Source organism: Haemaphysalis longicornis, unplaced genomic scaffold, assembly GCF_048455015.1.
Source record: "Haemaphysalis longicornis isolate Haplotype H1 unplaced genomic scaffold, Haemaphysalis longicornis Haplotype H1 scaffold_3, whole genome shotgun sequence".
Taxonomy (NCBI): domain Eukaryota; kingdom Metazoa; phylum Arthropoda; class Arachnida; order Ixodida; family Ixodidae; genus Haemaphysalis; species Haemaphysalis longicornis.
This window is the reverse complement of record NW_027526335.1, coordinates 223,879,865-223,905,828: the sequence shown is the minus strand read 5'-3', so window position 1 is coordinate 223,905,828 and position 25,964 is coordinate 223,879,865. Positions and strand designations below refer to the sequence as shown.

Here is a 25,964-nt window from a genome sequence, read left to right as displayed (position 1 = left end):
TCAAGTACATTAGAACAGCACCCTTGAACACGGGTAGGCTGTTTTACAATTTGGGAGAGATTAAATGTCAACATGATATCAAGGAGCACATCCGAGCATGCGCTGTGGTGTTGCATTGTTTGCCAGTTTATATCGGGTAAATTAAAATCGCCGAGCAAGATTAGCCTGGCTCCGAGAACATGCCGATGCATATACGTGTGCAATGCTTGCAAGCTATCCTTGTCTGAAGATGGGCTGCGATAAACGCAGCCAACAAATACTGGGCGAGAAGTGAAGAGAAGCTTGCAAACTATTGCCTCGACTCCGGTAACCTCAGGAAGTATTTCAAAGGAAAGGTCTTTTTTTATGAGGATGGCCACGCCTCCCCCACGTGTCGGCCTATCTTTACGAATGATAACGTAGTTGGGGGGTGTTACCTCAAAATCCTTTATGTCATTTGTCAGCCACGTTTCTGTCAAAGCTACGAAGTCCGGTTCAATTCCAAGAAGTAAGGATTCAAGCGGTACTAATTTTTGAAGCATGCTGCGGGTGTTAATGTTAAGAAATGTTACTTCTTTCGTTGGCTGCGGCGTTGTGGCTTGCCTGGTGCTTTCGCTTCGTCGTTTTTTTCATGGTTGATGCTGTGACGGCGAGCGGTTATGAGCGCAATAGCATTTGTTTCCTCATCCCATCGGTACAGATCTTCGTTCACTTTTAACTTGTCATAGACCAGAAATACTTTGTCTCCAGCTTCTTTTCTTATTTTTGCAACTTGCCAAAGCTTTTTTCTGATGTCTCTTACTCTATTTGAGAAGTCCTCTCCAACAGAGAAAGCGGTTCCTTTTAGTTTCGTACAGTTTCTAAGAATTGTTGCTTTGTCTCGGAAGTCGGGGAGTTTTAGTATGACTGGTCTAGTTTTTTGAGCGTCTTGTTTTCCTATCCTGTGAATTATTTCTATTGGAACGGGTTTGATCTTCAGTATATTTTTAAGTATCTGCTCACCTATGGTTTGTTCGAGGGTTTCGGGGTTTTCGTCTGCCTCCTCCGGTACACCGTACACAAGTAAATTTGACCTTCTATACCTGTTTTCTAAGTCGTCTATTTTTAACTCCAAGTAGTGAACAGTTTTTTGAAGATTGGTTACTTGGGAGACACAGGACGTGATCTTGTTTTCCAGTAACGTTACTTGTTCTAGTTTGGCTTCAATAGCTTTCAACCGTTCTTTTATTTCTTTTATGTCATCTGCAATAACTTGAAGTTGTTTCATGATCATGGCCATATCGGGCCCCGGGTTTGTTTCAATGTCACCACTGAGCAACAGTAATTCCTTAATACAGGCACACATGTCACACAATTGTGCACACATCTGCCTAGGGCACGGCAGCACTATTAGGCATAGGTAATTTGAACGAATACATTTGCCATAACGCTTGCTCACCTGCGGCAGATAAACAAACGGGTTGAGACGTTGCATCCTGACAGTGCTGCCGTGCCCTGTGGCTTGAGTTGAGGGGTGTCCAGTCTTTATACCACTCCAGTCTGCCAGCAGCGCCGTCTTCATGTTGTGGCGATCTGCGTCAGCGCATGAAGTCACCCACGGCCGGGCTGGAGGAGCGGCGGGCGCGCACTTTCATACGGCCTGCGCTTCGGGTATAGTTCCCACCTTTCATCGCCGTTAGTTCGTGGCGCTGCGGACCAACCCTCGCCGGTTGACCTACAGCACGGGCGGGGTAGAGCGGCGGCGCGCGCGCATTTGCAACTGCCCTAGCCCTGCCGTAGCTACACGTGACCTGTTCGTGTAAATTTACATGTGCGCCATAAAAATAGGCGACTCCTTCCCCCCTTCTGAATTTTCGGTTTAATAGGGTCAAACAGCCTAACATTATCACTCGGAAGCGCCTAATCAAAAAATTGAAAGAAACATTTTAACTTGGGGCACACGAAGAAAAATACGCGAGGCCTTCATATCTTATCAGCGACTGTATTATATGAAAATGGTGAGGCAGGCAATAAACGCGGCATTTTCCGTGACTTAAATATCAGTTCTTATTTTTCCTTTCGGGTGATGCCTTGGTTTGCACGCGCACAGGGCACGACCAGTGACGCGAATGATTTCCCGCCGAGGGAGATACGGTTATCGCTTAGCTAAACGTGTTTCTGCTGCTCATGCTCCGGTCGGGCTGAGCGGACCGCTGGCAGCGAGCGCACTGTCAAAAAATTCCCGCGCCTTCCCGCGAGGGGAACACGAGTAAATGCAGAGCATTGGGGCCTCAGTACTGATTGAAGGCAGTGTTGCTTCCATCGCTTCTTCCGTGATGCTGGAGTAGCAGACACGAGTAAACGTGGGCACGAGCGTCAACCAAGGAAGGAAGGAGCAACGCAGTGACTGAAACACGAGCGACCGCTAGCCGCTGTATTTGCAGCGCGCGCAGTAGAGGGAGAGCAGTACGGGGGGGAGAGCGCGCATGCGCAAGCAACGCGCGCCCTTCCAGGACCCACCGCGCTGCTATCACGCACCTGTTAGGCCGAGACCGCGACGGAGCGGACGGGCTGACTACGACGCATGCGCGCGCCAGCTGCTGTTGAGAGAGAGGAGGGAAGGAGAGGCGCACCTGCTGCGGACGCGAAACTGTTGACACCGTCCGACGCAGGAACAGGCGAGGCTAAGAAATGCTCTGCATTTAAAACATACAGCTAAAACTCTTACTCATGCAACTGAAGGGCACAACGAGTCTTCTTTTCGGTGAGATAGCAGCGAAGGCATTCATTGGCACCAGTGATATTCCGCGGCAGATCCAAAACACGTGCGGCAAGCGTTGTCGGCTCGCTCGGCAGAGGCGATGCGTCGACTAAGAAAAAAGAGGGTTGGGAGGGTAGAGGGTTGGTTCGAAGCGCCCTCACTCTGTCAAGAATCTGCAGTATCGTTTCCTTGTTGGGTGCGCAGGCCGTATGAAAGTGCGCGTTCGCCACTCCTCCAGTCCGGCCGTGAGTCACCGAAGCAGGCCTGTTTCCAGGAAAATCGCCGAGCGTAGATTCCAAGTGCGCAATGCGCACATGATGCGCTTGGTGACTGGGAAGTGGTGCGCCGTCGAATCCAGATAGCAGAGCCGGGTCTTCGCTTCCTGCTTGCGTGAGCAGCAGGACGCCAATTATCTGCGGCAGATAAACAAACGGGTTGAGACGTTGCATCCTGGCAGTGCTGCCGTGCCCTGTCAATGTGTATTGCCTTTCATTGTTCCGGCATTGAATCACGTCTGCAATTTGGCAATGGGGTCCCGTGTGTTTCCTAATTGTATGAAAACAGCAAGGGTATCATTAATTTATAAAAGTGGAGATCGGAACGTGCCTTCAATTTATAGACCTATATCCATCCTTCCTGTGTTGTCTAAAGGTCTGGAGAAAGTAATTTCCGCTTGAATGACAAAATTTTATCAGAAATACAAACTTATAAGCGACTCTCAATTTGTATTCACTGCTGGTCGGTGAACTGAAACAGCTCTTCTAAGCTTAAAAAAAGCATTCTGCAGAAAATTGAAAAAAAAAAACTTATACACGGTAGGCATATTTATCGATTTCTCGAAGGCCTCCGATTACCTCAATTATGATATTCTTTCGAATAAGCTACAGTGGCACGGTATTCCTGGGAAGCCATTGAATCTGCTCGAATCTTATTTAAATGGCAGAGAACAGTCCATATATATTAATAATCACAGGTCCACCAGACTGCCAAGTAAGTGTGGTGTACCTCAAGGTAGTGAATTAGGGCTCTTTTATTTATTACATATATTAATGACATTGTGCAGTTTGACTCTTCTGTTACATTTATAATATATGCTGACGATAGCACACTGATACAGATGAGCTAATAACAAGATCCAATACAGTGCTAGCTAAGCTGTTACAATGGTCAAGATTAAAAATTATAAAGTTAATCCCAAGAAAACCAAAGCAATTTTATTCTGCGCCAAAAATAAAAATTAATTCCCCATCACATGCTACGTTTCGAACATCAGCAAATAGAATTTGTTCCAGAGCACAAGATTTTAGGGGTGTACTTTTCGTTTAACTTGAGCTGGGATGCTCATGTTGAATACCTCTGTCAAAAGCTATGTGCAGTAACGGCTGTCTTATCGCGTTGTAGTTCCATACTCCCAGTATTAGCTAAACTATAAGTGCATTACGCTTTATTCCTGTCATAACTGAAATATTGTCACCTTGTGTGGGCGACAACAAAAATGAACATGAATAGACTCCTGGTAAGCCAAAAACGAATGGTACGGAGCATTGGGTATGTCGAATGCATGTCCACCACAAAAAATGCCTTTTTAGAAAAGATTGTTCGTGTTGACCATATGTATGAATTCCGTTTGTTGTGCACGGTTTATTTCTCTTCTGTTGCTGTAGTAAATTTTGTAAAATCTCTTGCATGCTTAGAGCACAAACCAGCTGATGCACGCACCCGTAACACTGACGTATGGACGGTACCGCATTTCCGCACAAATTATAAGCTGCTGGTTCGGCTAGGTTCAAGCGTGGTTATGCCAGGAGTAACATTTAACAGATACAAGAAAACCACAAGTTTGTCCAAGAAACAATTAACTTCATTCTTTGTGAGATTGTAAGGGTAAGATTTCGTTGTGTTTGTATTTTTCCCCATTTTTGTTGTATTGTTTAAGGCATCACGAGGTATTATGTTGTATATTTTGTACCTACCCTAGAAATGCATGCTGCTGTACTTTTGCCATTTGTGTGCTTCAGCTATTGAAATTGTTTTAAACATTGTGCTGTCTAACAAGTTGTATTTTTTTCAAGAGTATGTGTTGTTTTTCATGCGCTGTTCGCTGCGCCTTGCCACGATTCCCTGGCCTATGTCAAGCTATTGCTGTAGCTTATAGCTAGGGAACCGTCTAGTGTTCCTGGAAATAAAAATTTTATTTGATTTGATTTATTTGTATCAGTTCCGGTTCCGGTCTGTTTCGATTCCGGTCTTGATGCGCGCGCGTTGTACCTGTTGTACCTGTCCCGTGAACCTTCAAATGCTGAATAGTCTCATGGCCAGTACCTTGATGTTCCCGCCGCTTTTCAGCGACGAGCTGTAATGCGGAGACCACCCGTGGTGAGAAAGAATCCGGCTCGAGGAGGACCCACGAGACCGGTCTGCCCAAGCAGATGCCATGTACCCTGGGATGGGTAAGGCGGGAGCACAAGACTCTCGGGAAAAAAAATACGCTCACCTGAATGGAAATGGGTGGAAACCTCACAGCCAACGTTATTGTTGGTTGCTTGGGGTGCGAGGGTCAAAATCGTGCAGGTGGGGGCTGCCCGAAGCGCAAGCACTGCCCACCGGAGTCCCACCTGCCGAATCGCAGGGAAAGGGCGAACCCATCGTCTCCTACTCGGGGCACGCAAGATGGAACGCGCTCCCTGTACGGCTGAGCAAAGGGCGACTAGCAGTTGAGGACTGGCCTCCAGAAGAGTTCCCAGTGCGCGCGCAGTACCCGTGTAGCCTAACGCGTCCCCCGGGGGCGTAGTGTGCAATAAAGATAACCACCCATCCGTAGTGTTCAGGGCCGAGAAACCACTCGAGAACTCTGTCATATGAGACGAGCAACTGGTCTAGGGTGACATTCCCCTGAACGGAGACCTCCGGCCGATTGCTCACCGGGGTCCCGGATGGGGTAGAGGTCAGTCCTGATACAGTTTGTGCATGAGCCGCTAGGTGGGTAAGTCGAGTCCGTGGCCACTCCGGCCAGGCCGAAGTGGTTTTACAAATCCGGGATTACCCGCACCCCGCGTGTGTGGTGGTTGGACGCCGGGCTGAGTTGGTCCGGCGCTCCTGAAACTCTTAAAACCCTTGGTTCCACCACACGGCCACTTAGGCCAGTTGCCGCGCACCCCTTTAGCCGTCGGGCTCGTGAGCCGGACGTTGCCCGTGGGACACCACATGGAGGCGGGTGCGGGCAGGGGGGAGTGTACGCCCACTCCTACTACTCCCCCCGGAGCAGATGGTCAATGTTCCTGGTCCTGGCCAACACATGAGCCATACATCCCCTACTGTTCCCAAAAGGGCTAAGCAAACACAGAACGCCCAAGAAAACACATCAGGCATTGGGAAGAAACATTTAAATTTGACTCCCCGCACGGGGCACCTTGAGTAATCTTGGTGACGGTGAGTGGCGACACCGCGTACCCCGAGCCCCCCATACTTAAGCTGTTACCTACCGTGGCGAGAAGTTGAAAGGTGAAGGGTTAGAAGCCGTGAACAGTGGCGGTCGGAGCCCTGGTCAAGCTCCGGCCGATGGGCTCCCTGTCTGTCTATCAGGCTGGGAGCTCCGGGACCTCTTTGACCATCAGGGTAACGTCAAAGAAGAAAGTACCCCAGTTCCCTGCTTTATACTATGTCGCATGGTATTTTCGAAACCCTCTCTTCCAAATGATCGGGCCCCAAAAAGGGCGCGCACCTATGTAATTTTCAAACCTCTGCCCAACATGAAATTTAACACCCCGGACAACTTTCCTCGCTTCTTAGTGATGCAATCTAAGAACAAAGAATCTCCAGTTACCTGCAAGTCGGTCTTCTTAATTGCCAAGTTCATTGAGAGTGTAGTTGGCGCGAACTACAAGGCAAAGAAGCTGACATCGGGGGACGTGCTTGTAGAACTATCTACTAAAAAACAATCTGATAGTCTCTTGAACCAGACCGACCTACTTGGCCTTGAAGTAGCTGTAACGCCACACCGGAGCCTTAACAGCTCGCAGGGCGTCATATCTGAGATGGACCTGCTCAATGAAAGTGAGTCTGACCTCCTCGAGGGCATGCGTGACCAGGGCGTTACTGCGGTAAGAAGAATAATGATCAGACGCGATGGCAAAGAAGTAAAAACGAAACATGTGATCCTAACTTTTGACCGAAGTGTCCTACCGGAGTCTGTCACTGCAGGCTTCCTTCATTGCAACGTACGACCTTACATACCCAACCCACGCCGCTGCTTCAAGTGCCAGCGGTATGGGCACAGTACTACCACCTGCCGCGGAAAACTGACATGCGCCAAGTGCGCAGGACATCATGACCCTTCAGAAAACTGTGCTTCTAACGTATTGAAATGTGCCAACTGTGAACAACCCCACGCTGCATACTCTCGGTCATGTGCTAAATTCAAAGCCGAGAAAGAAATCATAAACATGAAGGTCACCCAGAACATCACCTATCAAGAAGCACGACAGAAACACTCAATGTTTTCGCAAAGGTATGCCGATGCAGCTCCCCGGGGGGCGGAGCGGCGTCTAGTCACGGCGGCCACCCAGTACTGCGAAGCAGACTTGGTGCCGTCCCAGCCCCCCCAGGTGCTGCCCAAGGCAGCCCAACCATCGGACACGACACCTATGGCGCCCGCAAGTGTTGTGTTAGCTGCGAGTGTGAGGAGTGACGGCTCTGCCGTCAATCCTCCTCTTCCGGCTGCCAGACTGCAGGCGGCCATGGACGTAGATGTGGTCGGTCCCACGGCCACTTCTGTGTCCAACAAACAGTCGGGGACGGCAGGGGCTCTTGCCTCCACTTCGAACATATCCCGAGGTGGAGCCCGCAAGGACTCCATCTCGTCACTGTCACACCACTCAGATGATGACATGGAGGTAACACCGTCTCTGCCAGTGCCAAAGGCGGAAAGACAACAGCGCACCATGGCGGGGCAAGGCAAAAAGCCACCAGCCACCCGTGTCACGGGCCCAAGTCAGAACTGGTAGATAGTATACATCCAGCCCGAGTCCTCATCTACACCAGGTAAAATCTCCTCCCTAAACATTTATGGTAGCACAAATAATTACACAGTGGAACTGCCGGGGCCTTATTAAAAACCTAGATGATATATATGAAATCCTACACAAAACGCAATCAGCCATCCTATGTTTACAAGAGACACACTTGAAACCTAAGCACACCAATTTCCTGAACCAATACTCAGTATTTAGGAGAGACAGAGATAGCTGCACGCACTGCTCTGGTGGCGTAGCTATAGTTACGCAAAAATCTATCCCTTGCCAATCTCTTCAATTGCGTACCGCCCTAGAAGCGGTTGCAATCCGGGCAATTATTTTCAACAGATTAACAACAATTTGCTCACTATATATTCCCCCTGAATATCGTTTATCTAGCTCTGAATTTGAGTCTCTCATAGATGAGCTGCCGGAACCGTTCCTACTCGTAGGTGACCTGAATGCACACAGCCCACTATGGGGATCTGAACGCACAGATTCCCGGGGCCGCTTGATAGAAAAATTCCTCTTCTCATCCGGAGCTTGTCTCTTTAACAAAAAAGAGCCGACATACTACAACACTACACACAATACATACTCACACATAGACTTGGCGATCGGCTCTTCTGTCCTCTTTCCGGCTGTTGAATGGGAAGTGGACGACAACCCCTATGGAAGCGACCACTTCCCTGTCATCTTGAAAGGCATTGATAAAGCCCGTAACAGTTCCATCTGCCATAAAAAGTTTAAGGAATCTGGTGCTGATTGGTTAAAATTTAAACAATTATCTCAGCTTTCATACACGTCCTTAAGCTATTTGGGCATTGACGAAGCCTGTGAACTGGTGACTGCACACATTCTTCGTGCTGCCGAGGGCTCAATTCCGCAAACATCTGGTGCCACACCTAACACTAGGAGGCCGTGGTGGAATGAAGAGTGTAGGCTTGCACGACAGGCTCAAAATAAGGCGTGGGGTGTCCTTCGCAGGTACCCCACTACACAAAACTTGATTTCCTTCAAACGTGCAAAAGCACAAGGAAGACGCATTCGCCAGCAAGCAAAAAGAGATAGCTGGCGCTCTTTCGTAACTTCTATCAACTCGTACTCAGATGCAGGCAAAGTATGGAACAGAATTAAAAAGTTTAATGGACGTAAAACACACACCCTACCTTTGGTCAACAGTACAGGCGATACCCTAAAGGACCAGGCAAACACACTTGCGAAATACTTTTCATATGTATCGAGTTCTGCTCATTACACGAATGCTTTCTTACGACACAAAACATCCATGGAGAAGAAACCGATTCGTGATAACAAAAGATCTGACGAACCATACAACACCGAATTTTCCATAACAGAGCTTTTGGTCGCCTTGGGAACATGTAAGGCTTCAGCGCCTGGGGCAGATAGTATATCATACACAATGATACAACATCTGCACCCAGAAACTCTCCGAACACTCTTGCACTTGTTGAACAAAATATGGGCGGCGGGATACTTTCCGAGAGCTTGGAGAGAAGCAGCTGTAGTTGCCGTATTAAAACAGGGGAAATATGCCTCACTACCTGCCAGTTACCGACCAATAGCTCTGACAAGTTGCTTAGGAAAGGTTTTTGAAAAAATGGTAAATAAGAGGCTAATTCATTTTCTTGAATATAACGGCATCCTGGATAGTTGTCAGGCTGGTTTCCGATCAGGTCGAAGCACAACTGACCAGCTAGTTGCCTTTGAGTTGTATCTCAAAGATGCTTTTATCCACAAACAGCACTGTCTTTCTGTTTTCTTTGACTTGGAAAAAGCATACGACACAACTTGGCGTTACGGCATACTGCTTGATCTCAAGGCATTCGGTGTGTCTGGACATATGCTAAACACTATTGAAAGTTATTTGTCGGAGCGGACATTTAGGGTAAGAGTAGGGACAGTGGTATCAAGAACATACATACAAGAAAATGGGGTTCCCCAGGGTGGAGTATTAAGCTGTACTCTGTTTATAATTAAAATGAATTCATTTGGGAAATCGTTGCCACCCTCTATCTCCTACTCAATGTATGTTGACGACGTCCAAATAAGCTTTAGGTCATGCAATCAGTCCATATGTGAAAGGCAGATACAGTTAGGTGTGAACAGGCTTGCGAAATGGACGGAAGAAAATGGTTTTAAATTGAATCCTCACAAAAGTACATGTGTTTTATTCACAAGACAGCGTGGAATTCGTCGAGAACCTGATGTCACACTGAACGGAGAACGGATTGCTGTCAAGAAAGAACACAAGTTTTTAGGTGTTGTACTTGACGGAAAACTAACGTACGTACAGCACTTAAAGAAACTCAAACAAAAATGCCTAAACACCATTAACATTTTAAAAGTGTTGTCACATCAGTCTTATGGTGCTGATAAAGACTGCCTTCTACGTCTCTTTGTGAGTTTAGTTAGGTCACGTATAGACTATGGAAGTGTAACATACGGGTCCGCGTCTAAAACTGCCTTAAAAATGTTAGACCCAGTACTACATTTGGGCCTTCGCCTTGCCTCTGGAGCCTTCAGGACAAGTCCAATCCAGAGTCTTTATGTAGAATGCGACCACTGGTGCCTAGAGCACCAGCGTGCTTATACAGCACTCCTGTATGCTATTAGGACAATGTCTATGACGAATCACCCATGCAATTCTATTGTGAATGACATCTCATCCGTCCTTTTGTATTTAGCGCGCCCGTCGATCCCTGCCCCTGTAGCCTTGCGTGTCAAAGGCCTTGCAGAGGAGATAGGGGTGTCTTTAGATGATGGCATAAAAACCTGTATCGCCGATATAGTCCCACCTTGGGACATATCAACTATTCATTGTGACACATCCTTTAAACAAATTGACAAGCGTCGTGTACCCCGCGAATTGATTTTACAGCATTTCTTAAGTTTACAACACAGATATCCATGCGCCTCTTTTTACACAGATGCTTCCAAGTCTTCTTCTTCTGTGTCCTGTGCTGCACATGGCCCGGACTTTGCCAGCACAAGGACATTGAACAGAAATTGTAGCATCTTTACAGCAGAAGCCTATGGTATTCTAATCACAGTGGAACACATTACACAGAACAAAATACAACAATCAGTCATCTACACAGACTCCCTAAGCGTAGTAACTGCATTGGATTCCTTTCAGCCCACAAAAAACGTTATTCTAAACCGCCTTTTTAAAGCTCTTATAACTGCCTATAAGTCAAAGCTAAAAATACTTGTTTGCTGGATCCCTGGACACAGTGGCATTCTGGGCAATGAAATTGCTGACCAGAACGCCACTTTGGCGGCCCTACGTAGTGGTGTTGATGTAGCGCAGGTCCCTCACCTCAATCTGAAACCAGTAATCCGAAGGGGAATCCGTAAATGCTGGCAGCACATGTGGGACACACACACAGACAACAAGGTCCACTCAGTAAAACCAAACCTAGGAAGATACACAACAGAAAAACAAAACAGATTCATTGAAGTATCCATTTGCAGACTGCGAATAGGCCACACTTACGCTACACACGCATATCTTTTGAATGGAACACTCCCACCTGTTTGTAACAAGTGTGGGGAACGGCTCACCGTCCTCCATGTGTTCATTGAGTGCACATTCTGCAATGAAGCCAGAAAACGGCATTTCCCTAAAATATATACCTACAACATTCTACTACATCCTTCACTGTTTTTAGGAGATGAACCTATGTTTACAAACAAAAGTCTTTTAAGTTATCTTGCAGACATCAAATTTTTAAAACTCATCTCGTACAGTGCGTGACCTCAGAGACTACGAGCAGTGAGTGAAGCCCTCATGCTCCCTTTGTCCGCATGGGAGGCCCACTCTCGTCGCATGCTCTTTGGCTCGAGGTGCATCACGTTGCACCCATAATCCATTTTAGCCACCATTATGAACATCTTCATGCTTTAGTGGACGGGCCCTCTACACCCATATATACAGTATTTTAAGATATATCATACTCATCTCATACATATTTTAAGCACAAACATGCCTATTGAAAGACCACATAACATAGTTCTGGCGCTCTTTGGTCTTAGAAACCCTTGCGCCAATAAACCACAAACATACATACATACATTTAAATTTGACTCACTTTATTTGACCGACAAGTACATTTTGACTTTATAGCCCACAAAAGACAATCGCCAGCACTGCATTAGGGCTTAAGAACTTTTCTGCAGTTGGCTTTGGCAACAAGCAAATGTACCATTATGTACTGGAAACACATATGACAAGCCACAGCTTTGAGCAGCCCATTGGTTGCACTGGGTGTCAAGAGATAAAAAGGAAGAACCCGCACGAATGCTTTAATGCATGCACATTAATCAAACATTAATTCAGAGAGTAGAAAAACATCCCTTCCAGCATGTTCGGTTGATTAAACCATTTGTGGTCACACATGGTCACAGGATCAACCCATTTGCGATGGCCTTATCTAAGTGAAGGCAAGAACGACTGTATGGCAAGATTTAAATGTGGGCTTTAAGAACTGTAGGTTGTCTGTAGGGTGTCTGCAGCCATAGTTACTATTGTTCGCCAAACACTCTAGTACATTGAGTGCAGTGAACTTCAGCAATGAAAGTAATCACAAGAAATTTCTATCATATGTTGACCCTTGCGAAACCTAGTAAACCTTTACAAGCACCTGGCATGTTGGCAAGAGAGAGGGAGAGAGAGTAAAAATTTTTGAAAGGAGAAGATGTCAGCCTGAGAAACTGAACTTGGGTCTGCTACTTAAATCCCATTGGGGCAAGGAAGGTACTGAATATTGAGGGTGTGAGAAATGACAGTGAAATCAAGCAATGAACTTTGTACACTTATGATTGACAATCCAGCGCGCGAAAACACGGCATAAAAAGAACGAGAGTTAGGCAGGACAGCGCTGCACTCACAACTGATTTATTTTGAAGAAAAGATTGGTCATATATACAGATCAGTCTCCCACGTGGTGGTAAATTATTGCACCCGATAACAACAAACATGAAAACGCGATCATTAATCGGTTTGCACATGTGTAGTCTTTGGTTTACTTAGTCATGCAAAGGCGTCACTCAGATACGCGTATTCCCGGTCATGCAGCACTATTGAGGGCATACTTATACAACGGTCAGCAGCTCGTCTGATTTGAAAGGCCTCGATAATTTCCCGTGTTGTTTTATCTTTGTGTCTCGACAACACAGTGGTTTCATTAAAAAGCGGCTCACAATCTTGTTTGCAGCAGTGTTTTGCCAGGTGGCTGTGTGGATTCGCTTTAAATGAACGCTGGTGCTCGGACAACCTGGTGTTCAGACACCTCCCGGTTTGTCCCACATATATATGTCCACACCGAAGTGGCAACATATACACGACACCCATTGCACATTTCACAAATGGGTCTGAATGATTTATCGGGCACACTTTTTTTGTATTCTGGGAAGCTAATCTTCGGTCAACCCTACTGCACAATTTTCCTAATTTATTTGGAGCCGAGAATACCACGTCGACTGCGTATCTTTTTGCCACGTTTTTTAAGTTATGAGAGAGCCGGTGCTTATACGGTATCACAACATCACAACGGGGTATCTTTTTCTTTGCCTTGGTGGCTGCGTCACAGAACCTGCCGTATATTTTCCTTTTATCCATTTGACTAACTTCTGCACGACCATGAGGAGAACATTGTCAGGGTAGCCAGCCGTCTGCATTCTACTTATCTGGTTCGAGAAGCTGTTACGCTCAGCCCTTTCAAAGTCATGTGACCATCAGCTGAATGACAGCTTCTCGAACCAGATAAGTAGAATGCAGACGGCTGGCTACCCTGACAATGTTCTCCTCATGGTCGTGCAGAAGTTAGTCAAATGGATAAAAGGAAAAGATACGGCAGGTTCTGTGACGCAGCCACCAAGGCAAAGAAAAAGATACCCCGTTGTGATACCATATAAGCACCGGCTCTCTCATAACTTAAAAAACGTGGCAAAAAGATACGCAGTCGACGTGGTATTCTCGGCTCCAAATAAATTAGGAAAATTGTGCAGTAGGGTTGATCGAAGATTAGCTTCCCGGAATACAAAAAAAGTGTGCCCGATAAATCATTCAGACCCATTTGTGAAATGTGCAATGGGTGTCGTGTATATTGCCGCGAACCATACATTGGGTTTGTTTATTTGTGTTTTGCTTTTACCGCCCGGCTGCGCCGGTCTGTGTTATCTCTGCGCCAAGGGAAGCGCGTGTTCCATTCTTTCTTTCTGTGCCGCATGTGTTATCTGTTGTGATAGTGAGAGCATTCTGATCTAACGTGAACAGCCCAGAATAATCTTCTTGGATCTACTATGTTCTCGATGCGAATCGACGTTTCGAGAACCACGCGCGCCAAAAGATAAAAAGCCTGCAGTGCGGACGCCGGGGCATTCGATTCGACGACACTCGCCTGTGCAAGTCACTTTGTTGACCGCTGCTTCGCCGCCTCTGTATTCTTTTGAGTTGTTAGGGGAGCACAAGTTCGCTCCAATAAACGTGTTTCTCATTCAACACAACTGCATCGTCCTTGTCTTCGTGACATCTGGTGGAGGTGCTGGGTACGCACCCTTCATGCCCACTACAACCTCGAAAAGCCGCCAAGCCAGTCCAACAAGAGCCAGCCCCCGCCTGCAAGATTTACCGCCCGAGTTTGGTTTGATGCCAGAAGGGCCCAAGAAAAGGAACGCTGCAACCAACACCATGGTGCAAGAAACAACGTCGCCAATCGTCCTGCAGCAGCCCCGGGAACCGCCATCGTTCCGAGGAGCCCCCGCAGAAGACCCAGAAGAATGGTTGGAGAAACTGGAGCGCGTCCGGAAATTCAACAGGTGGGACGACGCAGAAACGTTCCGGCACGTTTTCTTTTACTTGGAAGATTCGGTTCGCACTTGGTTCGAGAACCACGACAGCTCCTTGACAAACTGGGCTCAGTTCAAAAGCGAGTTTACTAAGACCTTCACTACCGTCGTGCGGAAAGAAAGAGCTGCCCTTTTGTTGGAAACGCGCACGCAACACCCCAACGAAGGTGTCGTGATCTTCGTTGAGGACATGAAGCAGCTATTTCGCCGCGCGGACCCCGAAATGACGGAAGAAAAGAAGTTGCGCTTCTTAATGCGCGGAGTGAAGGAGGAACTGTTTGCTGGACTTGTCCGAAATCCGCCCAAAACCGTCGCCGAATTCGTGACCGGAGCCAGCACCATTGAGAAAGCCCTCGAAATGCGTGCTAAGCAGTATGACCGCAACTTTGTTGGCGCGGCCAATGCGAACGACTTTGGCAGCACGCGGATCCCGGCCGACAGCCTACGCGAGACTATCCGCGCAATTGTGAGAGAGGAGCTGCGGAAACTTCTCCCAACGCCGCCGCAGCCCCAAGTCGCTTCCCTCACCGACGTGATTAGAGAAGAAGTGCAACAAGCGTTGGGAACTTCTACGCCATCCGAGGTACACCGAGAGCCACAAGCTATGACATACTCCGCGGCTGTTCGTCGACCCCGCCCTGCTCCAACACGCCGTCAAGAGGCCCCGCCGTACCGCCGCCCACTGTCACCCGCCCGACCCCCGGTAGCCCGAAACCAGACGCCGAGGAAGACGGACGTATGGCGAACTCCCGATAACCGTCCTCTGTGCTACCACTGCGGAGAGGCCGACCACATTTACCGTCGCTGCCCATACAAGAGACTCGGACTGCGTGGTTTCTCCGTCGACGCACCTCGCCCTCTCCCTGGCCAACGACCACGTGAGATCGACGAGTATCTATCTGAAACCAGCCGTGGCCCAGCGCGTTTCAACCGTTCGCCGTCGCCCTACCCCTACCAATCGCCGAACCGCCGTAGCAACGCTGACTTCGCCCGTGGAAGGTCCCCCAGCCCACGCGGGGGAAACTAAAGGCGGCAACTTCTGGAGGTGAAGTTGCTCTACGGCGAAAAACTAGAAACCCTCCAACGACGCAAGGACGCGCTGAAGACAGTGATTCACGACATGCCCTCATCCCGACGACCCGACCTAACCCTGACGAGACTCCCGAACACGACGACAGCTACACGGCGCGACGCGTACCCGACCTGACCGAGACGTCCGTTGAGAAGACGACGACAACGACGATGCACAGTGCCCGACCATCAACACGTACAAGCAGAGATACGACGCCCCGACGAACCCGGAACTCGAGGACGACTGCATCTGACGTCAAGGTGTCCATCGACGGCTTTGACGTAGTCGCCCTCGTAGACACGGGAGCTGACTATTCGGTAATGAGCGGACCATTTGCGTCTAAACTGAAGAAAGTTATGACCAGATGGGACGGTCCGCACATACGCACAGCAGGAGGCCACCTCGTGACGCCAAGTGGAACGTGCACATCGCGCGTCACCATAGACGGCACAACGTACCCTGCGGCGTTCGTCGTTCTGCCTAACTGCTCCCGCGACGTGATCCTCGGAATGGACTTTTTGACGGACAACGGCGCAATAATTGATCTGCAGACCAAGTCGATAACATTTTCCTCCAATCACTCCACGACGCCGCAGCCGAACCCCGATCACCGTGCTGCTGTCAGGATCGCCGACGATCACATCACCCTGCCAACCCGCGCAAGCTTGATGATCGCCGTCCACTGTGAGGATGCTGCTTCTGACATCGACGCTATCGTAGAGAGTGATCGAAGGTTGCTTCTCGACCGCGGTGTCTCCGTCGCAAGAGGCATTGCGCACTTTAAGCAACGCCAATCTCACGTTTTGGTCACTAATTTCACCGAAGAGTACCAGCATTTAAACAAGGGAGCTGCAATTGCTTTCCTCGAAGAAACGCAAGAAGCAAGTGATGTGATCGCAGTCGCCGACTTTGAACGCACACCCGTAGAAACATTCAAGCTCCCGCAGCCATTCGACGTGAATCCGGCGCTACCGCAAGAACAACGGAAAAAATTATTGGCTTTGCTGCGTCGCTATAGCGAATGTTTTTCGTCGAGCGCAAAACTACGTCAGACCCCTCTAGCGAAGCACCGAATAATAACCGAAGATGGAGCCCGACCTACCCGACAGTCACCGTACCGCGTCTCTTCACACGAACGGGGAGCCATCCGGACTCAAGTCGACGACATGCTGAGCGATGACATTATACAGCCATCGAAAAGCCCCTGGGCTGCGCCCGTCGTACTCGTAAAGAAAAAAAACGGCACATTAAGGTTTTGCGTTGACTACCGGCGACTGAACAAAATCACGAAAAAGGACGTGTACCCCCTCCCCCGAATCGACGACGCCCTCGACCACCTCTGCCACGCGAAGTACTTCTCATCGATGGACCTGAAGACCGGCTACTGGCAAATTGAAGTGGACGAGAGAGACCGAGAGAAGACTGCATTTATAACCCCAGACGGCCTATACGAGTTCAAGGTGATGCCGTTTGGGCTGTGCACAGCACCAGCGACGTTTCAGAGAGTCATGGACACTGTGCTAGCTGGCCTGAAGTGGCACACTTGCCTCGTGTACCTCGACGACGTAGTGGTATTCGCCCGGACTTTCGACGAACACCTTGCAAGGTTGGAGTCTGTACTCGAGGCCATTCGTACGTCGGGGTTGACGCTGAAGCCTGAAAAGTGCCGTTTCGCATACGGGGAACTCAAGTTCTTGGGCCACGTCGTCAACGCCGCGGGAGTCCTACCTGACCCGGCAAAAACTTCAGCCATTGCGAACTTCCCAAGGCCGAAAGACAAGAAGGGCGTGCGGAGATTTCTCAGGCTGTGCGCATACTACCGGCGCTTCGTCGCAAACTTCGCACGCATTGCAGAGCCACTCACGCGCTTGACGAAAGATAGCACCCCTTTCAGCTGGGAAAACGACCAAGAAAGAGCATTCGGCGAGCTGCAAAAACGCCTGCAAAGCCCGCCCGTGCTCGCTCATTTCGACGGAAATGCCGAAACGGAAATGCATACGGACGCCAGTGATATAGGCTTGGGTGCCGTCCTTGTCCAAAAGCAAAGCGGCTGCGAAAGGGTAATCGCCTATGCTAGCCGTGGTCTGTCGAAGGAGGAGAAAAACTATTCTGCCTCTGAGAAAGAGTGCCTGGCTATTATATGGGCGATTTCAAAATTTCGCCCATACGTGTATGGAAGGCCATTCAAGGTTGTAACAGACCACCATGCGCTGTGTTGGCTCGCCAATTTGAAGGACCCCTCTGGCCGTCTTGGGCGGTGGAGCTTGCGCCTGCAGGAGTTTGACGTTACAGTCGTTTATAAATCCGGCAGGAAACACTCCGACGCCGACTGCCTGTCCCGCGCCCCCGTCGACCCACCACCACAAGACTCTGATGAAGACAGCGCGTTCTTCGGGATCGTGACGGAGAGCGACCTAGCCGCCCAGCAGCGTGCCGACCCCGACTTACGCGTCATAATCGAGTATCTCGAGGGATGCAACGTTGCCGTTCCTAGGACATTCAAACGCAGCTTACCAGCATTCAGCCTGAGAAACTCCGTCCTTGTGAAGAAGAATTTCAGCCCCGGAACAAGAGCGAATTACCTTCTCGTCATCCCCGCGGACCTTCGTGACGAAATTTTGGAAGCGTGCCACGACGACTCGTCTTCCGGTCATCTGGGCACAGCCCGCACTATTGGAAAAATCAAGGCGAGGTACTACTGGCCCGGCCTTACCTCTGACGTCACCCACTACGTCCGGAGCTGCCGTGACTGCCAGCGACGAAAAACGCCGCCGACAAGACCCGCCGGACTTCTGCAACCGATCGCCGTCCCATCGAGACCATTTCAACAGATTGGAATGGACCTTTTAGGCCCGTTCCCTACGTCACGATCACAGAACAAGTGGATTGTCGTAGCGACAGACTACATGACGCGCTACGCAGAGACCGCCGCTCTTCCGAGGGGGACTGCACAAGAAGTGGCGAAGTTCTTTATAAGCCAAGTTGTGCTGCGACATGGAGCCCCGGAAGTCCTAATCACAGACCGCGGAACGGCATTTACTGCGGAGCTGATGCAAGGAGTATTACGCTACAGCAACACGGATCACCGAAGAACGACGGCGTACCACCCCCAAACGAACGGACTAAAAGAACGTCTGGACAAGATAATCGCAGATATGCTGTCAATGTACGTTGACGTTGAACATAAGACTTGGGACGAAGTGCTCCCGTATGTCACGTTTGCGTACAACACGGCTATCCAGGAGACGACACAGCTGACGCCGTTCGAGCTTGTCTACGGTAGAAGGCCGACTACGATGCTCGACGCCATGCTTCCGCACGTAGAAGACGACGACCTCAACGCCGACGTCCACGGATATCTTCAACGTGCGGAGGAGGCCCGCCAGCTCGCTCGAGTTCGTATAATGGACCAGCAGCTGGTGGATGCGGGCCGCTACAACCTCCGACGCCGAGACGCCGAGTACCAACCAGGGGATCGTGTGTGGGTTTGGACTCCCATCCGACGACGCGGACTCAGTGAGAAGCTCCTGCGACGGTATTTCGGACCCTACCAGATTCTACGACTTGTTGGCCAACTTACCTACGAAGTGATCCCCGATGGTGACTCCGGCACATCACGACGACGCACGCGGCCTGAAGTCGTCCACGTGGTTCGCTTAAAACCTTTCTACGGACGATGACGAACTTTTATTTTCATTTGTTCGGACTGTCGCTTATGTTAGCATCGGGTCGATGCACTCTTAGAGGGGGGGGGGGGTAATGCCGCGAACCATACATTGGGTTTGTTTATTTGTGTTTTGCTTTTACCGCCCGGCTGCGCCGGTCTGTGTTATCTCTGCGCCAAGGGAAGCGCGTGTTCCATTCTTTCTTTCTGTGCCGCATGTGTTATCTGTTGTGATAGGGAGAGCATTCCGATCTAACGTGAACAGCCCAGAATAATCTTCTTGGATCTACTATGTTCTCGATGCGAATCGACGTTTCGAGAACCACGCGCGCCAAAAGATAAAAAGCCTGCAGTGCGGACGCCGGGGCATTCGATTCGACGACACTCGCCTGTGCAAGTCACTTTGTTGACCGCTGCTTCGCCGCCTCTGTATTCTTTTGAGTTGTTAGGGGAGCACAAGTTCGCTCCAATAAACGTGTTTCTCATTCAACACAACTGCATCGTCCTTGTCTTCGTGACAATATGTTGCCACTTCGGTGTGGACATATATATATATGTGGGACAAACCGGGAGGTGTCTGAACACCAGGTTGTCCGAGCACCAGCGTTCATTTAAAACGAATCCACACAGCCACCTGGCAAAACACTGCTGCAAACAAGATTGTGAGCCGCTTTTTAATGAAACCACTGTGTTGTCGAGACACAAAGATAAAACAACACGGGAAATTATCGAGGCCTTTCAAATCAGACGAGCTGCTGACCGTTGTATAAGTATGCCCTCAATAGTGCTGCATGACTGGGAATACGCGTATCTGAGTGACGCCTTTGCATGACTAAGTAAACCAAAGACTACACATGTGCAAACCGATTAATGATCGCGTTTTCTTGTTTGTTGTTATCGGGTGCAATAATTTACCACCACGTGGGAGACTGATCTGTATATATGACCAATGTTTTCTTCAAAATAAATCAGTTGTGAGTGCAGCGCTGTCCTGTCTAACTCTCGTTCTTTTTGTGCCGTGTTTTCGCGCGCTGGATTGGCAATCATGAACATTCACCAACTCGCCCAAATCACAGTCCTCTTTGTACACTTAAAGCACGTATAACATGCAATGGGGCGCATAAACAGAATAATCACTGTGCAATTCGCATCACATATTTAACGTCCATAAAAAAATTGTTCCGCAGTTTGTGAAATTTCACCACCTAGAGCCGAGTCCAGACGGGAAATGCAGCGATTTGACAGCTCGATCTTGCTGCTTCATGTCAGCCCACGTGCCCAAAATCTTTTGTTCGGACAGAGGGTAAGAATTCAAGCGTAGTAAGGCTGATTCAAGGTCTTTTCACTCACTAGTATATACCTTGGCCAAACACTATGCAAATAATCAATTCTCTCTGTACACCTACACAGAAGGCAGTCTGGGTTGTCCTCGCGTCCTATAGTAATTTGGTTTGTTGGGTAGCATTTCGGCTGGCGTACCCGCAAATTTTCCCGCCATTTTTTTTGCGGGGCTACCATGGTTGCCAGACCAGGAATGCCCTCCCCGCTAAAAGAGCGGCTGCAGGTGGTCGCCAGTTTCAGTCCGCTCTGGTTACAAACCCCTGCGCGCTCGCGCCGCGGGCTCTGGCTCGGGCCCGGGTGCGGATCTGTCAGTCCGCTCTGGTTGCAAACCCTTGCTCGCTCCCGCCACGGCTCGGGCTCTGGCCCGGATTCGTTCTTTTTTTTTTCGCTTCGTCCCTAGGGGAGGTACTACAAACGTATGGGGCCCGTAAAGGCCGCGAGAAAAGACCGTAAAGGCCGCGGGAAATTGCGGGGAAATACAGACAGCTTTCTCCATGTGTTGTGAAGTAGGCGTGGCAGTGACCCTGGCTCGTCAGTAAGCAGAATTGGTTTTCCCAGTTGGATAAAAATCAAGCAGACTGCGTTGAGGGGCAGACGAAGAGTGCTGAGCATGTCAGACATACTTTTAGCCTGTGCGATCAGTGTACGTGCTTTGTGCCATTGAGAAATTTAGCAGGTATATCCCGTGTATTACGTTTTTTGCAAGTTTGTCCAGCACACCTTTAGACGCAGCGTTATATCATCCATTTATTTTAAAAGCAACACGAAGAGAACAGGCGAGAAAGAAAAAGGTATGTTAGTAATACTAAAGGAAATTCAGGCAATTAGCAATGGTTCATAACTACATGTAAACAATCTTTGCTAGCATGCACAGTAGTTGACGAAATACTGCAGTGTTACATTAGCACATGCAAACGTGGTTGTAAAGAAAGTAACGGCCTGTACAGGTAAGTGTTTATAAGGTTGACTTAGTGCTAATATGCTGCATGCACACGTAAATAACAATACCCTGCAAAAAAGATGAACAAGGCAACTGAGGATTAGTAGCAAATAGAAACAGCAACTACACAGAGTCACCTAGATGGTATGCTTAGAATGTAGTTCAACACAGCTCGTAGCACCTGTTTGCAGAAGCCACTGACGAATCAACTAGCCTTCCATAAATGGGCACGATCACATAAGTTTGGCGACATCGTAAATTTTGGAGCACACGAACACAACACACACGGAAAATGACACAGTAACTCACGACAGATATCCGGCGCATTTTTGAAAACTCGCTGTCACTGCGACGCACCATTGCTAGCAGATGAGACTCTAGATTATCCACGTATACACTCCTGCTGCGACACGGATCTAGACACTTTTCTACCCATCATTTAAGAACACGCAAGCACGGAGCAGTATCACAACATCTGCCTCGCGTGGTGATACCGACGCAACACAGTGTAGCATCGATGAATGCAGCGCCAGCAGCTTTACACAAACCATAAACCTCTGGAAAACTACGACGCAATACAAAACTCGGTCGCGTTTTGAAGGCAACACTGTGCTTCGTACCTTACGGCACATTTTGGGGCAACATTTGGCTCTGATCCGGCGGCCATTCCAGTGTACGTATTTGATATCAAAACGCTGCGCTCTGCGCAATCGCTGACCAACACTTCGCGTTGCTGCCAAGAATAGTTATCGAACTTTGAAGCCTGTGAATTACTGCAGAAGATACAAGCGCGGAGACACAGGTCTTGATAGCTGTACCACGGAACAGACAAGCCCGTAAGGATGCCAGTACGGAGGCAAAATTCGCTCTTCGACGGAATTCGACCTCATCTTCATGCCTCTCGTCCGCAGGTCATCCGTTAAACCCGTTGTAAATCTATAAAAAGTGCTTTATTTACACAATTTCTTCTACATTAGTGTCTAAACCAAAAACAAACTCCAGTTTCGGAGAAGAAAATATGATGCAAACAGATACAAAGCATGTCTAGAACGTCATGGTGACTAAGTGACTTAATATTACCAGGCATTAAACTCGAACTAAAAATGCATCTTAAATTTTGTAATATTAAAGGGACACTGAAGTGATTTGTAAACATTGCGGGATTACGAGCGCAAATTGCAGTCCGGGGTCCCTATAGGCCCTGTTTCGACCACTCTGAGCGCGTTTACGCGAATTTATTTAGTATAAAAATCAATTCGATAATGCTGTCCTCCTCTCTGCACCCTCTACCCTTTTTTAGTGGCGTTTTCGTGGGACGTCGGGAGGAGATGAGCTGGAAATTGGCTGCACCCCGGTGACAATTGACGGCTCCCCGGCCTTCAGACAGAGTCAGTCGGCCCAGCGTTTCGTCCGCCGGTAGCCGACGGGTCGTCGCAATTCGTTCGCTCAGTTGAAACGAAGCCAGGACACGTTTGTGAATGGAAGAATGTGCCTTTCTTTACTTCGTTAGTTTGTACATTGTATCTAGCTCCAAGTCAAGGTCACTTCACACAAGCGCTGCACAAGCGCACATGCGACGCTTTGCTAACTGGTACTCCAGTAGGAAACTATAAGGCCTCTTAAAGGCGGGAGAAGAGTCAGCGAAGTCAATATAGGTACTAAGGAAATAAAATCAACTGATACTTTTACCGCACAGCGTAAAACTAGGGTGCTGGAAGAACTTTCTTGCGCTGGGCGAGCAAGCACAGCGGTCAGCAGCACGACTACGCATCTGCGAACGCTTTTCCGAGAAATGGAATTGCTAGACGTAAGATATTGTGGAAACTTGGAGGACGCTTACTGCACGAGCGCAATACAACAAATAGTCACCTAAGCAGCTTGAAATGCTAAAACTAAATAAAAGGGTAAACTGGTAATACATTATATACCTTTTTGTGTTCATGCCAGGACGACAAACGGGGCGGCACACGAACGTGGCAGGAACGGGATGGGTTTATTCCATCGTGACAAACGGGTGAAACAAAAGAGAGGGCTCGCTAGTAAGCGAGCTGTATGTTATAAAGGAGGCTATGGCTGTATATATAACCACTGAGAGGGGAGCCGAGGCCGCGAGTGTGGTGACGACATGTCACGTGGCCCAAAGGCGCGCAATGCAACATCCCTCCGGCCTTAATTTATGACAACATAACTATGGTGAGTATCTCTCCGGCGGCTGCCTTTGTCGAAGGGGGGGGTGTGCACGGGGGCCGGTTGAAGGCCCTGACCCGTGGCAGGCTGACGCTGGGCACCGCTGCTGTCGATGGGCCCCAATGGAGCGGACGTGTCTTTCTCGGGCGGCACGCGAACGATGTGGTTCCTGTGACGAGTCCACTGAAACACACCACGAGGGGTCGAGGGGTCATGACACTCAATTTGTAAGTCACAGGTCCAGGTCCCGTACGAGCGAGAATTATCCCCGGCAACCACTTCTCCCCACGCCTGAAATTTCGCACTTTCACACTATCACCCACAGTCAAATGTCTCTCGTGTCGCTTCGATGAGCCTCTGCAGAGAGTCTGGGTGAACTGTTTTGCTGCTACCTTTTCTTGAATCGACGGTTTGACCGCATCGAGTCGGGTGCGGAGGCGTCTTCCTAGAAGCAACAAGGCTGGAGCTTTGCCTGTGGTAGTGTGGGGGGTGTTACGGTATGCCAAAAGGAAATCTGCAAGAGCGGACTGCACTGGTAGCCCTGCAGATTTTCGCAGCGATGCTTTCAGTGATTGAACAAAGCGCTCTGCTTTAGCGTTGCTACTTGGATGATAAGGCGCTGTTCGAATATGACGCGTACCTATACTACGCATGTACCCAGCAAAATCTGCAGATGCAAACTGCGGCCCGTTATCTGAGACGAGCGTCTCGGGAAACCCGGAGTGGCAAAACAAATCGCGCAAGCAACTGATCGTTTTTTTCAGCTGACGTTTGCTTCATTACAAACACTTCTGGCCACTTTGAATGCGCGTCAATCACAACGAGTAGCATAGTACCTTTGAAAGGTCCTGCAAAGTCTACATGAACACGCTCCCAAGGTCGGGTAGGCCAGGCCCATGGGTGCAGTGGAGAGGGGCAGGGCAGGTTACGTTGCGACTGACAAGATTGGCATGCGCTCACTTGCCGTTCAATGTCGCGGTCAATGGTGGGTCACCAGACGTAACTTCTCGCCAACTCTTTGGTTCTGACTATGCCAGGGTGCCCTTGATGAAGTTCTTCGAGCATGAAGGACTGGTAGTGCTTAGGAATGACCACACGGGTACCAAGCACGAGGCATCCCTGCTGCAAAGACAACTCACACCGTCTGTGGAAAAATGGTTTCAGTTCGTCGCTTGGAGCGCGATCCGGCCAACCACTCAGCACGTAATGCAACACACTAATCAACACAGGGTAGCGGCAAGCCTCACCTGCCATGTCCCGACCGTTCACAGGCAATGTACTGAAAGACAAAACGTAAAACATCTCTTCTGAAGGCTCTTCGCTGTGATCAGGAAGTGGGAGGCGTGACAAAAAGTCTTCAGCGTATACGTGCAAGCAGACCGAAGAACGGCCCAACGTTGCAGCCTCGCTGCAGCAATCGTTGGAATGTATGTCTTCGGGCCCAAGATTGTGTGCAAAGGTTTGTGGTCCGTAACGAGGACGAAGGTGCGTCCATACAGGTAGTAGAGAAACCTCTTCACTCCAAAAACTAACGCAAGCGCTTCCTTCTCTATCTGGCTGTAGCCAGTTTCTTCCTTAGAGAGCGTACGTGATGCGTACGCAATAGGACGACACTGGCCTTTGGCATCCACATGTGACAACACCGCACCGATCCTATAGGCTAAAACGTCGCACGATAGTTGCAGTGGAGCGGTGGGATCGTAGTGCGTCAGCACTGGGGGCGCCGACAGGAGACCCTTCACCTGCCGGTAGGCTGACTCGCACTGGTCGCTCCATGACCAGGGAACGTCGTTTCCCAAAAGCCTATTGAGGGGCGAGACAACACTGGAAAGGTTGTGCACGAACTTTCCATAATAATTCACAAGACCCAAAAGTGACCGCAACTAATGCTTATCATTTGGTAATGGCGCCTTCACTATAGCCTTGATTTTATCGTCTGCTGGTTGCACTCCCTCGGCGCTTACAATGTGGCCCAAATACTACAGCTTACCTTTGAAGAACTCGCACTTGGCCGGTTTCACATTCCCTCCTTTTTCAGACAAGCGCCGCAGCACGGATTCCAAGTTGCTCATGTGTTCTTCGTCCGTTTTTCCCGTTACCATGATGTCGTCAATGTAGCACGTCACTCCTTTCACGCCTTTCAGTATGTTATCCAT

At 49.1% G+C, this 25,964-nt stretch overlaps 1 pseudogene; it reads right to left on the bottom strand.

The window, feature by feature from the left end:
* Positions 1 to 495: 495 nt before the first annotated feature.
* Positions 496 to 25,964, bottom strand: LOC144175733 (uncharacterized; annotated as a pseudogene).